Source organism: Perognathus longimembris, chromosome 28, assembly GCF_023159225.1.
Source record: "Perognathus longimembris pacificus isolate PPM17 chromosome 28, ASM2315922v1, whole genome shotgun sequence".
Taxonomy (NCBI): domain Eukaryota; kingdom Metazoa; phylum Chordata; class Mammalia; order Rodentia; family Heteromyidae; genus Perognathus; species Perognathus longimembris.
In genome coordinates, this window is record NC_063188.1 from 104,411,710 (window position 1) to 104,426,281 (window position 14,572).

Sequence of the window (14,572 nt, forward strand, 5' to 3'; positions counted from 1 at the left end):
ATCCTGAATTTTCTTATAAAACCACAATAACTTTAAGTATAATAGCTTTCAGGACAAAGTATTTGTTAAGTATTTGTAGATTTGAGGGGGAGGGGTCCTGGGAGATAGCAAAAGCTGGAATTCCAGAAGGGTTTCTTTCGAATTACTCCTTTCAGATTGAGTACTCTAAACCTTGATCAATCAATTCAGTATTTAATCCGTTTTTAAAAAATACTCCCCTCAGGAAAAAGTTACTTTTTTTAGATGTTTCATTCAAAACAAAAAAGCTTAGATATTTTTATAGTCATAGTGCATTTGTTAGTTTTTTAAATTTTTTTGTTGGTTGTGAGTTTGAACTCAGGGCCTGGTTGCTGTCCCTTAGCTCTTTTGGCTCAAGGCTAGTGCTCTACCACTTTGAGCCACAGTGCCACTTCCAGTTAATTAGATAAGAGTCTCTTTTCTGCCTGAACTGGCTTCTGACTGTGATGCTCAGATCTCAGATCTCAGCCTCCCGAGTAGCTAGGATTATGGGCATGAGCCACATTTGTTAGTATTACATCCTTTTGTAGAACCCAAGAGCCTACTAATTATCCTGAAAACACAGGGATGGCAAACACCTAGGAGGTTGTATTTTTTATCTTTCCTTATTACAGTAAAGTACATGGCATATTTCAAAATTTATAAATATAAACTGACATATGAAATATTCACTTCTAGTCACTTAAAAACGTCTTCTTGGTTATTTGTCATGTATTTGAAAGATGGTGCCAGGCATTGTAAGGAATGGAGCACAAAGATGAATGAAAAACAGTCCTTTCTCTTAGAAAGTTTCATCTAACTAATCCAGCTCGGTCCTAAACTCTGTCATCCAGAGAACCTTCAGCTAAGACTGGTTACTAAATATGTATACCATCTTGAAATGATTAGAAAAGGATGCCTAGCCAAATCTTCATTGTTCTTGGGGAGCGAGTATGTACTTAGAGCACCAAAACATATTTCATTACCTAGTGCCTGACATATAGTGTTCAGTGAATATTTCTTGAGTGAATGCTACAGAAACAAAATGACTTAAGGGGCTTCTAACTAGTCCTAGGTATGTATCCTGAGAGAAACGTGATCTGTATATAGTGTCCCTAAATGGTAGAAATATGTGTTTCCTAAATGGGTTCTAGATACATTGCATTATAACGGGTTTCCCTAGGTGGTTTTTGTTATTTTAGAATATTCTTTGGACAGTGCTATGGTTTGAATGTGTTGCATTAAAAACTCATGTACTAGAAATGTAATCCCTTATCCAACAGTGTTAGGAGGTAAGATATTTGGAAAGTGTTTGGGTTATGGAACTTTTCACTCATAAATGGATTAATACTGATTTTAGAAGGGACTCTTAGAAGTAGTTAGTTCTTCCACTAGTAAGAAGGCCCTCGCCACTTGTTATGCTTTGATCTTGGATTTAGCAGCCTCCAGAACTGTGAGAATTAAAGTTTTGTTCTTTACAAATTATTCAGCCCAAATAGTCTATTACAGAAGCACAAAACTAAGACAGACAAGACATTTTTTAACACGTTAGAATTGATATTTATAAAAATCACTTATGCAGAATCTCAGATATTTATTTTCTGAATTTTTTCCAGTGACCCCAATTGTGAAGAAGTGTTGCAGATGATCTGAGGCAGGTCCCCGCAGAACATGTTTTAGGTAGCATTGCTATTCAGTCTATATAGACACACTGATCTCTAGAATTTCATCAAAGTCTTTGTAAGTAAAACTTGTGAAATTAAAAATACTTAAGATTGGCTTGAGAGCCATTTTGGGAATTGAAATTAAGATTTCCAAAGTACAAGTAATTATGTATGCAAATTGGCTTTGATATTTTCAAAAACTATGATGAGCAGAGCTACTGCAGTATCTGAGATGATACAAGGTGAAGAATGATTAATAAAGAATTAAGAGGAGCTAGAATTAATAGATTAGTTATAATCCTTACTTTAGTATTGTTCCTAAGTTAACATGATTTACAGTTAGTAGATCAGTAATAAAGAGAACCTTTAAATGTGTAGGCAAGTATGTAGACAAATTCAATAGAATTGCTTACTCAAGACAATTTTTTTTCTCAGAGAGATTACAGTGGGTTAGAAGTAACAAGTTATAACTCAAAAGCAGACTGAAAACCTCAACTTGTTATTCTATTTCATATCTATGCTTATGAATGCCTATCATAGACAGAATTAATACTTATAAATAAAAATTTGTTACAAGCTAGGGAAACTTGTAACACTACATAGAGGTCTGTATTGTGGGAGATCTGATTTCCATGAAAAATAATGCTTTGTTTGACACAGCACACAGTTGCTGAAGGTAGCAGCTTAGAACATTTTGAAAAACTGGGCAAGATTGACATGAACAATTTGTAATCTCTGTTCTAGAATTTTCTATAGTTTACAACATTTAAATTTTTTCCCCTTAAGTTGTTGTACAAAGTGGCTTCAATTCAGCATGTGAGTACAATGTATGTTGATGAATGTCACCCCCTCCTTCATTCTCCCCTATGCCTTCTAAAAAGTTTTTGTGTTGAATGTTTTAGAGGGCAAATAGTAAGAAATAAAACAACTATTTCTAGGCAAGTTATATGAAGGCAGAATCTAAGGGGTTTCAGAAATATTGTTTTATGAAAAGATGGCAGTAGCAAACTAAATTGCAACTGCAGGACCTCAAGAAGAGAAAGGATAATGCTCTTTTTGTGTTATGTTCAGGATATATATAGATAGTTAACTATAATAAACAAGGGAAAGGATGTCTGAAGAGAACTTGTATAGCTTGCAGATATTGCACATCTAGTTGCTTATATAACACAGAAATCCTCTTATTTGAAGTGACCTGAGCAGATAAATGGAAAAGTCAATTCAAGTGGGCAATCATAAAAGTACATATCTCTCACCAATGTGTTGTGGTAGGGGCAAATCTCCTTTCTCAGTGTAGAAGTGATTGAAGTTCCAGGCTGTTTTACTTATGTAAAGGAATGGTATTCATTGTTCAAATAGACTGTTTTCTATTTCTCCTCATCTTCTTGTTTAATTTTGTCATTTCTGTTTGTTTTAGACCTTGCAAATTAAGTTCCATAGAATAGCCATGACTGGGGCCATCACTGTAGAAAAGTGTCAGGCAGAATCAACTTTTATTCTCTGCCTCACTTCCTGCAAATGGAATACCAGGAAGAAAACAGAGGTAAAATTTGGGGGAAGAATGGTATTTAGAGAGAAATGATGTGGTTTTCATATGATTTTAGAACTGGAATTTTAGGTTCAAGGCCCAAAGCCCTAGGATTCCACATGTCAGGTCTGATCATTTGTCTCTGCATGCAAAATAGAGACCTGGTGAAGGGCAGAGAAAGGAGATTTCTTCCGTGGCATGGACATGTCACCGGAAGACAGCTCTTCAGTAACTGTTCTCATTTGGGGCAAAGGTTGTATCCTTCAAGACTCTGCTATTCCTTAGAGGTAGTTTCAGTCCCTTTTCAAAAAGCTATTATCGACCAGTCCTGTCCCTTTTGGATTCTGACGTGATTTCAAAGTGTAGAACAAAAGACATAGTACAGCACAGAGGCTGAGATACTAAGCTTCTCTCCTGGCTTTTAATCAGTTCATGGGCCCAAGTAAGCAGCTAGTGCTTTTCAGTAAAAGCAGGTGTGTGTGTGTGTGTGTGTGTGTGTGTGTGTGTGTGTGTGTGTGAGAGAGAGAGAGAGAGAGAGAGAGAGAGAGAGAGAGAGAGAGAGAGTTTTGGGGCTTCAACTCAGGGCCTGGGCACTGTCCCTGAGCTTTTCTTTGTTTCTCAAGGATAGCACTCTACCACTTGAACCTCACACAGTTCCACTTCCAGCTTTTTGGTCATTAATTGGAGATAAGATTCTCATACACTTTCCTCCCAAGAAGGCTTTGAACCATGATCCTCACATCTTAGCCCTCCTGTGTAGCTAGGATTGTAGGTGTCAGTTACCAATGCCCAGCACAAAAACAGTTTTTAAGCACATGTTACACTCTATTCCTTCAAAACCCTTGTTGAGATTTGACTGTCAGTATGGCAGTGTGGGGAACTAAAGACTTTGAGAGGTAGTTCTAGGTCACTGGAACAGATTAGTGCCTTTCTTGCAGGAGTGGGTTCATTTTTTTGTTGTTGCTTTTGTTGCCAGTCCTAGGGCTTGGACTCAGGGCCTAAGCGCTGTCGGACAGCGCTTAGGCCCTGGCTTCTTCCCGCTCAAGGCTAGCACTCTACCACTTGAGCCACAGCGCCAGTTCTGGCCATTTTCTAATATGTGCTGCTGAGGAATCTAACCCAGGGCTTCATGTATACGAGGCGAGCACTTTACCACTAGACCATATTCCCAGCCCAAGTGGGTTCATTTTTATGAGAATGGATTATTACAAAGTGAAGCCACTTCTCATGAATTTTCTTCCACACATGCCCACTTGCCTTTCTACTTTCTCCATGTTATGGTGCAACATGAGGCCCTCATCAGATGTAGCCATCTGATTTTTCAGAACCATGAGCCAAATAAACTATTTTGCATTCTAAATTGCCCAGTTCCAAGTATTCTGTGGCAATAGAAAATGGACTAAAACGGAAAGTGGATCCCAAGAAGTGATGAGTTGCTCTAATAATACCTGAAAATGCAGACGTGGCTTTGAAACTGGATAATTGGTAAATCTGGAACAAATTGGATGTGAATGCTGGAAAAACCACTAGACTGTCATAAGCTGAGTGTTATGGGTGACTCTCATGAGATCTTGGGAAACTTTCAAGACTAAAGACAGTAGGGTTTCTCATCAATTACAATACCAGTCACAACCAGAGCATTGGTAGAAGTGTAGATAGTAAAGACTGTGTTGACATGGTTTCAATTGAAGATAAGGATTATTTTATTGGAAACTAGAATAAAGATCATTTTATACAACTACAAGAAACTTGGCTGCATTGTGTCCATGCCCCAGAACTTCATGGAAGGCCAACCTTAAGAGTTATGACTGGTGAGAGAAATACTTAAACAGCAAAATGTTCAAGAAGCTGCATGGCTGCTTTGAACTGCTTCTACTAAAAATAAGATAGCAAACAGATGTCCCAATGGCAGAGATTAATTAAAAAGGAAGCAGAGCATAAACAGTGGGAAAATTACAACCTGGTCATGTGAAGAATGCAAATGCAGGAAAGACTTTAGCCAAATAACTATTTAAAAAGATCAGCATCCAGGCGTTGGTAGCTCACGCCTGTAATCCTAGTTACTCAGGAGGCTGAGATCTGAGCATCATGGTTCAAAGCTAGCCCTGGGAGGAGAGTCTGTGAGACTCTTTATCTCCAGAAAACTGGAAATGGTGCCGTGGCTCCAAGTGGTACAAGCCTTCAGCAAAAGAGCTCAGGGGGAAGTGCCCCATAACCAAGAACAAAAATCAGCAGGGATAGAAGAGACTGATCACTCATCTACACAATGAAAAAAGGCCCCAGAAGCATCTTAGAGATACCTCTCATGACAAGCTCAGAATGTTAGAACCTTGCTGGAGGGGCGGGGAACTTCACTGTCCATGGCTGCCATAGACCTTTACTCCCTGAATCTTAGCACCAGTGTTCCTTGGTTCTTCCACCCATATCTTAGCAGTCCCAAGTGCCACTTGGACTCAAACCTTCCATTTTGGTGGTGTGTATAGGGTATTCTTTCTACATGTGCATAGAAGGCAGGACCTGTGGGAATATGTCCTCTATCTAAATCAATCCAATGTATCAGAGACTCTGGGATCTCAGGCAGAGAGACACATTGCAGGGAGTAGGTCACTGCCAGGATCCCAGAATGGAAGAACCGTGGGAGCATGTACTGCCTTCCTAGGGAAGATGTCGGTGCACCCATATGCAAGCTCAATCTGAGAGAGCTGAAGCATGAATGGAGTCCAGCAAAGTCAGAATGGATCCACGCCAATGTGATTTTGTGGTTAGGTAGGGGGTCACAAGCAAGGGCTTGACAGATTGTATTCTAGCTTTAAGACTGAATGTCTTCCTTCTGGGGTTTCTGATTTTCTTTGGACCCATTTCCACTTCCTTTTGGTTTATCTCTCTTTGCCAAATGGGACTGTCCACTCAATATTTGTTCCTCCACTGTATTTTGAAAGTAGATATCTTATTTGAATTTCACAGGCTCACAGAGGAGACTGTAGTTTTGAGTTAAGACTTTGTGGTTATTGGAATCGAATGAGTATACTCTGTAGTGTAAGAAAGATTTAGGCTTCAGGGAGCCATGACAGAATGTTAGGGTTTGTCTTTTCTGAAGGATATGTTGAAATTTGGTTGACATTGTTGTGGTGCTGGAAGCTGGGACCTTAAAAAGTTATTTGGAAGGATCAGTGCCTTTCTTCTGGGAGTAGTCAAACCATTCTCTTGAGAGTTGTTTGTTGTAAAGTGAGACTGACACTCATGTTTTCTCTCCTCCAAACGTCTGCTTGTACTTTTTTTTCTATCATATTACCATACAGCTAGAGGCCTAGCTATATGTGGGTGCCTTCTGAACCCAAAGCTAAACCACCCTCTTTGCTTTGTAACTCATCCACTCTTGGGTATTATGTTACAGTAACAGCAAAAAGAGTAAGACAAGAGACAATTCCCTTTCTTCTTGTGAGAGAAGGCTACATTCTGAATAATTGGGGAATATCTTCAGGAAAGACGATATCATATTTCTGAGTTGGATGTCCAGTTTATGAATTCTCCTGATGTTTTTAAAGCCAGATGTTGAAAGAGGATTGGGGAACAAGGTTAATGGTTGTAATCTTGATTTCCCCATGAATGAGGAAAGATGTATTTTTGATGGTTCTGGAAAGAACTGTTTTGGATTGAGCTCTCACTCAGCAATGTCTGTTGGAACCTTTATATGTATATACATGGTTAGGCTTTAGATATTTATTTACATCTGTAATCACAACCAGCCAAGGCGAGGAGCACATGTTTTCAGTTTGAGAAACAATAGCTTTATCCACTTCCTTCTCTCTCCTAACAGAGGGACATGACTGGGGAGAAAGGCAGGGGGGAAATAGGAGCTATTTGTCACAAAGGAGGAGAGCTTTAAAACAAGCAAAAGATGGCAATTATAACAAAAGTGCCTTAAAAGCAGGAATGAAATGCTTCTAATGACTAAAAATGATCACTAAGTTTTTCCTTGATAAAGAAAACAACAACAACCAAAATTCCTGAGAGGGTTGGTGAGAGCACAATTGGTAGCAGTTATTCCCAAAGGTATTAATCTCATATTCATATAAGATAAACTGAAATATTCACTTAAAAACCATCATTGAATGATTCATTCCCATGATACCTACCTAGTCTCTTATTTCCAGTGGATATGGATGTGAGGTGTGTGTATGTGTATGTTTTGCTTTAGTGAACACTTAGACTCCAGGGAAATAATCTCTATAAAGCGTCTTCCACCTACTCCGTCTTCTACTTTTCCTCCACCCATGTGTAATTTAGCAGCAATTTTTGAAATCCATTTGCATTTATTTCAATCTTTCCAAAGGGATTCAAGTTTTCATAACAACAAGGTTCTTTTAGTCCTTTTTTCTTTTGCACTAACTTTGTGTTTATGTAATTTTTCGTGAAATCACCAAATTCCCAAAGTTAAATGGTATAAACAAGTTTGGGGGCTAATTGCAAGTAATATCTGGAAGGTATAAAACCTGAATGATATACTCAGAAGTGAGGGAGGAATTAGACATGCCTGTTACCTGATTCGTTGTTTGTGGCTATTTGCTTGACCTTCCAGGTCAGACTGCTTACCTGACAGTACACAGAAAGTACACTTGCTAATAGGCTTCTTGTGCATATTTTAAGGCTTGGAGAGAAAATGTTTATCTATCTATCATCTATCTATCTATCTATCTGTTTATTTATTTAGAAAAATATTTTAAACCTCATCATAGCATCTAGGTTTTCCTTGGGTAAATAGAAAATAGTTAAGTATCAATGAAGAGTACTTTCCACTACAGATGATCAAGATGAAATGACTATAATCTCTCAGAATGCAAGCAGTATGAAACAGTGCTATCAATCTTTAAGTAGTAGGGGAAAAAATCCCATCACCCTCTCCAAAGATACTTAAATATCATCTACTTCTTTTTCAACTGCATTTTAAATATTTCAAGCCTCAATTTAATCAGCCATATGCAGTATGCATTAATCTGTGAGTATCTATTTTTTAAGCATCAATCCCTCTAATATAGAAAGTTGATATTAAAGGAACACACTCAGATTCTCTCTCCTTCATTCTTACTCTTTCTTCCTTTCTTTTCTTCTCTTTCTTTCTTTGTATCTTTCTTTTCTTTCTCTCTCTCTCTTCCTTCCTTCCCTCCCTCCCTCCCTCCCTCCCTCTTCTTTCTTGTGTTGGTTCTGGGGCTTGAACACAGAACCTAGAATTCTTACTTGACTTTTTTGCTCAAGGCTAGCTCTCTACCACCTGAGCTTCACCTTCACTTCTGGATATTTTTTGCTGATTAATTAGAGATAAGAATCTCATGAACTTTCTTGCCTACATTGGCTTGAAACCATGACCAATCCTCAGATCTCAGCCTCGTGAGTTTTCTTTTGACCATGGGACTTATCAAAATGTTAAAACTCTAGGCCTTTTACTGTGTTTGAATTTTAGGAAACTAGACTTCTTTTTCTTAATTCCAAATCTTTATTTCACAAATTTGCCTTGATCTTCATAGTACACGTAATAATGTCCTCCAAGATGTGTTTGTTCTAATTTCTGGAAAGTGTGAGTGTATTATGTTAATGGATTGTAGTTTTCTCTCTCTCTCTCTCTCTCTCTCTCTCTCTCTCTCTCTCTCTCTCTCTCTCTCTCTTTTTTTTTGGCCAGTCCTGGGCCTTGGACTCAGGGCCTGAGCACTGTCCCTGGCTTCTTCACGCTCAAGGCTAGCACTCTACCACTTGAGCCACAGCGCCACTTCTGGCCGTTTTCTGTATATGTGGTGCTGGGGAATCGAAGCCAGGGCTTCATGTATATGAGGCAAGCACTCTACCACTAGGTCATATCCCCAGCCCTGCACTTCTCTTAATATAGGAGAATTATCCTGAATTATCAAAGTGGGCTAAAAGTAAACCTCAAAGGTCCTTACTAGCATAAGGGGGAAGGTACAGAAAGGGAGTTAGGCAATGAGGAGATGTGAGAATGGCAATGAGTCAGAGAATGGCCAGTCTCTAGAAAGCAGAAAAAAGAAAGCCAGGGAACAGGATCTCCCTCCCATTTTCAGAAAAGAGCACAGTTCTGTATTTGATCCAGCGAGAACCACTTCAAATCTATGACTTCCAGAAATGTAAAATAATAAATGTGTATTGTTTTAATCCATTAAATTTGTGATAATTTATTACAGTCGTGATAGGAAGCAAGTTATAATCTCTATCATGAAATCTGGAATTGGGCTCCAAAATTCTAGAGGTAAATTAGGACACAGTCAGATCTAAACCTCAAAACGGTTTTCTTAGGCATCTCCCTTTGACTTCCTTGCTCATGTTTTCTCATGCTCCATACCTGATCTGGCCCTCTTCCTGGACTCATTTCTGCTGTCTTATTCTAACAGTTCTCTGTTAGAAATTCCCAGAAGAAGAACACACTCCCATATTTGGAAACTTTATCCTGAGGAACAATTCTGAACTGTGTGATGGTCTGTTATTTTGGCATCCAATGTTTCTGATATGTATCCACTTGACATTCTAAACTGGCTATGTGATACCAGTTAATCCAGTATAGAACCTTGATTCTCCTTACATAGCCCCTCTCTTTCCTTAACCCTACGAGTTGCTAATATCTTGTTTGCATTGGTGGTCATTTCCTGGGTTTCAGTGCTGGATAGAATGGGAGCACATCAGAAGTTTTCCTCCTATGGATATCCTAAAATATCTACAAATGATACTTTTGTTTTTTACTTCTTTGCAAACAACCTTTTCTTTTATTACATTCTCCCTTAATTATATTGCTGTTATTAACTTTGCCCCAAGTGGATATAACTGTGTGTATTGACTTTCATTTTTTATACAATTTAGACAGAATCTTGGATGTATTATTAATTTGTCCTTTCACATAGTTCTAGAGGTTGTCTTTTCCAATTTTGTATGATTTCCTTATGGCTACAGGTCTCTGTGTTATCCAGGTCCATAACATATTTAGTAATTTCTGAAAAGTTTGATAGCAAAAACTATTCCTGCCTATGCTTCTTCATTAATTTAACACTTTTCTATCCTAAAGGCTTCCATGCGCTTAAATAAAAACTTTTGGAGGGATTTTTGGGGGGAGAGGGTTTGATAATATTACAAAGAGAAAGTTTGAAGTAGTAGTAATTCTTTATTATCATTTAATTCCTTTTATTGCTACAAACAAGTAGCTAATTCATAGTTTTAATATTTCAAAGGACAATCTATCATTGACAATTTATCATTGATGATTCATCAATCATTGATGATTAAATTGGTGGCACTAGCTGGACATGGAAGTCCATGTGATCCCAGCACTTGATAGGAGATTAAGGCAGGAGTATTGTGAATTCAAGTCTGGTTTGGGCTACTAACAAGTCTAAAGCTAATCTGGGCTACATAGAGAGATCCTGTTCTGCCTCCCCAAAAACGATGGTATTATTTTCCTCATTTCCACAGTAGTGCCTGGCTTCTATTGCTATTTTTTTTGCATACTCAGCTTAGTTGAAAGAATATTTGGATGTGCTATCCCATGGAAAAATAGATTCAAAAGCTTGTTTCAGAAGCCACTGTTACTTTGTTGTCTTGCCTTCTAATCCCTTGAAAAATAGAAGGTACTGCATGTTCTTGTAAGATAAAGGATGCAGTGTATCCATTGGATGCGGCAGTGTTAGGAGGTCCCATTGCTGGATAGGATGCAGATTGGTAGAGTCAGAAACTGAGTGCTGCTATGGTCCGTGACAAGACAGAAAGTGAAAAGTAAGAACAGCCACCTGGAAAAGATGGCAAACAGGTGAGAGAATTGGGATGGCAAGGAAAAGGAAAGAAAGCTATAGGGAAGAGTGACATTTCAGCACGTTTATTTTCTAAGGAGAAGGAGCCAGGAGAAAGGCAAACTCTTTCATGAGAGGTTATGACTGAGTGGCTGGATTCTGGGGAAAACAAAGGTGGTAGAAGATATGCAGTCAAAGTGGAAGGGGTGGTCAGTTGTTAACTAGAAGACGAAATGGGCAGAAGTTAAGGATGGGAATGGTTAAAGATGTGTTCATGGGGGTAGGAGCTGGGCTGAAAGTGTTCGAGCCATGAGTTGAATAATGTGATAAACATTTACAATATTCTCTGAGGAAGCACAAGTGAAATAATTGAGAGGTGCACACCCAAATGAGATAGAACCAACGAGTAGGTAGTAGTGCCCAGCCTTGTGGTTGTGTGATTTCTGCCAGTGGTATTTGCCCTTTAGGTATATAAACAAAGAATGTAAGCTACAACAATAATCCAGGTTTTCTTTAACATCTGGGTGGAAAACATTATAGAAGGGAGATATGAGGGAATCTAAAGTTGGGTCCAGGTAGGGAGAAAAGCAAGAGGGGAGCAGAGACTGGGAGAAAAACAGGAGAAACAGCATCCTTATTTGATGCTCCCAACAAACTTTCAGATAGTTTAATCAGTTACTTTTTGCAGATGAGGAAACTAAGGTTGGAGATACGAGATGACTTCTATGTTGAGGAACTACACCTTGGTATTGAGTCTTTTCTGATGCTGCTGTCTAGCTCTGTTCCTCCCTATTATCTGTGATTTCTACCGTTTTTCTAGCTTATCATTTCTTGAGTTTTACATTTGTTATTTCCCATTTTTTTAATTAAACTAGCGTGTCATTTACTCATTTGGTTCCTTTCCAAACAAAAGCATGTTATGTGATTTGTTAATAATCTCTTTTTAGTTTTGACTTTATTTTGATTTTTCTTAATTATTTCCCCTGTTCATTAGCTGGATGTTTAATTGAATTTTGTTATTTCGACTTAACTATTATGGCTATGAATTTAGGCTAGTCTATAGGCCCTGGCAACATTTTAGTTATCACTTTTATTTATTTTGCTAGAGATTCTTTAAAATTTACTCAACAATTTTTGAGAGTCAGTATGAAAAAACATTTCTAGGTGAAAAGATTTTCTGCTTGAAAATTTATTGTTAAATTCAAGTTTTAAAAACATTAAAATTGTGTGCTTAGAAGTCCTTCTCGGGAGGATGTGGATGAATTCTGACATGGTATTTGGTGATTAACTTTCATTGAACTGAATTGAATGTTGTCCACACATTTTGAAAATATTACTAAGATTGTACTCTCAGTGAGAAATAAACACACTGAATCAGCAGTTTAGGATAACAGTCATGGAGATTCCTTAAACATTAGGTATCCATGATCTACTTTAACAGATATGTATTATCAAATATGGTTGTCATCAGGCTACATTACAATTAGTACATCTAATTCACTAAGGGATTTTTGGAAGATTGTTATTGTACAGTAGAACTAGGAAAGGGGATCGGGACCCTGGAAAAGTTCAACCTAGAGAAGGCTTATGGTGGCAGTACTGTTTGTGTTCTCTCTCTCTCTCTCTCTCTCTCTCTCTCTCCTCTCTCCTTTTCCTTTCTTGCTTTCTTTCTTTTCTTCTCTTCTTTTTCTTACTTTTCTTCTTTCTTTCCTTCTTTTCTTTCTCTATTTCTCTCCTTCCCTCCCTGCTCTCTTTCTCTTTCTCCTCCTTCCTTTCATTCATTCTTTTTTTCCTGATAATGAGGTTTGAACTCCAGGCCTGGAAGTCTTAACTCAGTTATTTTCAATCAAGACAAGTGCTCTACCACATTAACCACACTTCTACTTCCACATCTTTGCTGGTTAATTGGAAATAAGAATCACTAGGGTTTATCTATTGGCCTGGCTTCAAACCTTGATCCTCAGACCTCAGCCTCTTGAGTAGCTAGTATTGCAGGTACGAGCCACCAGTTCCCTGCTTGGTCATTTTTTCTATAAAGCAAATGAGGCTTATTTTGGTGCCTGCACAGGAAAGAATTAAATGGGTTGCTGTAATTAGGTAGAGGCACTGTAAATAAAAACTTTTATTTCTCAATATTCTTAATGCTTACAATAAAAATAAATACCACTTGAATACATTTACCTATAAAAATTCAAGTTTTATTGTAGTGTTTTTAGAAAGTGTTTTTTTTTTGTGCCAATTTTCTGTTTTGGGAATTTACAAATTTTTCCTGGTAGTCTAATATATAGTCACATTCCCCCAAGAACATTTTGGATCCTCAAAGGAAACTGGGTTTTCTGTAGCATTCATTTTGGTTTTGAGCCTCTTGTTCTATTGTGTATTGTCTTGAATAGATCTCCGAGATTTTACTCAATCTGTGACTTTTTTTCTTCAGAGGGTGAGTTACAACTATTTACATGTTTTTTTTAAATTTTTATTATCAAACTGATGTACAGAGAGGTTACAGTTTCATACGTTAGGCATTGGATACATTTCTTGTACTGTTTGTTACCTCCTCCCTCATTCCCCCCTCCCCCCTCCCCCTTTCCCTTTCCTCGCCATGAATTGTTCAGTTCACTTTCACCAAACAGTTTTGCAAGTATTGCTTTTGTAGTTGTTTGTCTTTTTTTACCCTGTGTCTCTCGATTTTGGTATTCCCTTTCAATTTCCTAGATCTAATACCTGAATACACGGTTTCCAATGTACTCAGATAAGATACAGAGATAGAGCAGGTACAACCACAGGAAGGGGATACAAGAATTTTTTTTTTAATAAGAACTCTAGGTCTTTCCTTTGTTCATCCATTTAGTGTTACCCTTTGTTCTTATGTCATTTTTTTGCTTTAGCTCTTTTGATATTTATCAAGGTTAGTATTTTTGTTTTCATTGATTATTCCTGTCATTGTACCTTTAAATAGTATTTCCAGTAGTCTTTGCTGTGGCTTGAATATTTGTCCCCTCCAAAACCCATACTGGAATTTAATTCCCATTATATCATGATTAACATATAAAATTTTTAGTAGGAGATTAGGCTACAAGCTCTACAACATCATGGGGAGGAACAATGCCATTATAAAAAGAATGTTTAGCTCTCTTTTCACTCTCTTGCTTTTCTTCCCTTTGCCTTGGAAAGACCCAGGCAACACACAGGGTATTATCTCAGAAGAAGAACATGACATTGGCTGACCCTGAACATCTTGACCTGCTGACATTGGGACCTTAGATTTCTCAGTCTTCAGAATTGCGAGGTAATTAACTTTTGTTTATAAATGACTGAGTCTGTGATAATTCTGCATAGTAACACAAAATGGACTACAAGTCTCTTTCATTAAAAGGCAGCTATTACTATGGCCTCTCCTATAGAGAATCAGTAAAACTAATTTACATCCCTTTCCTCTCATATCAGTACTAGTTTTTTTTAAGTAGTTTTTTTTCTGTGCCACTCTATAAATTATGTTTCAAAGAAAGTCTTATGTGGGGAGGTGAGAGGAAAATGTGATTTAAAACTGCTAACTAATCAATAGATGGAAGTTTTATTTTGAACATCTTTTGTGTGTCAGGCTGCAG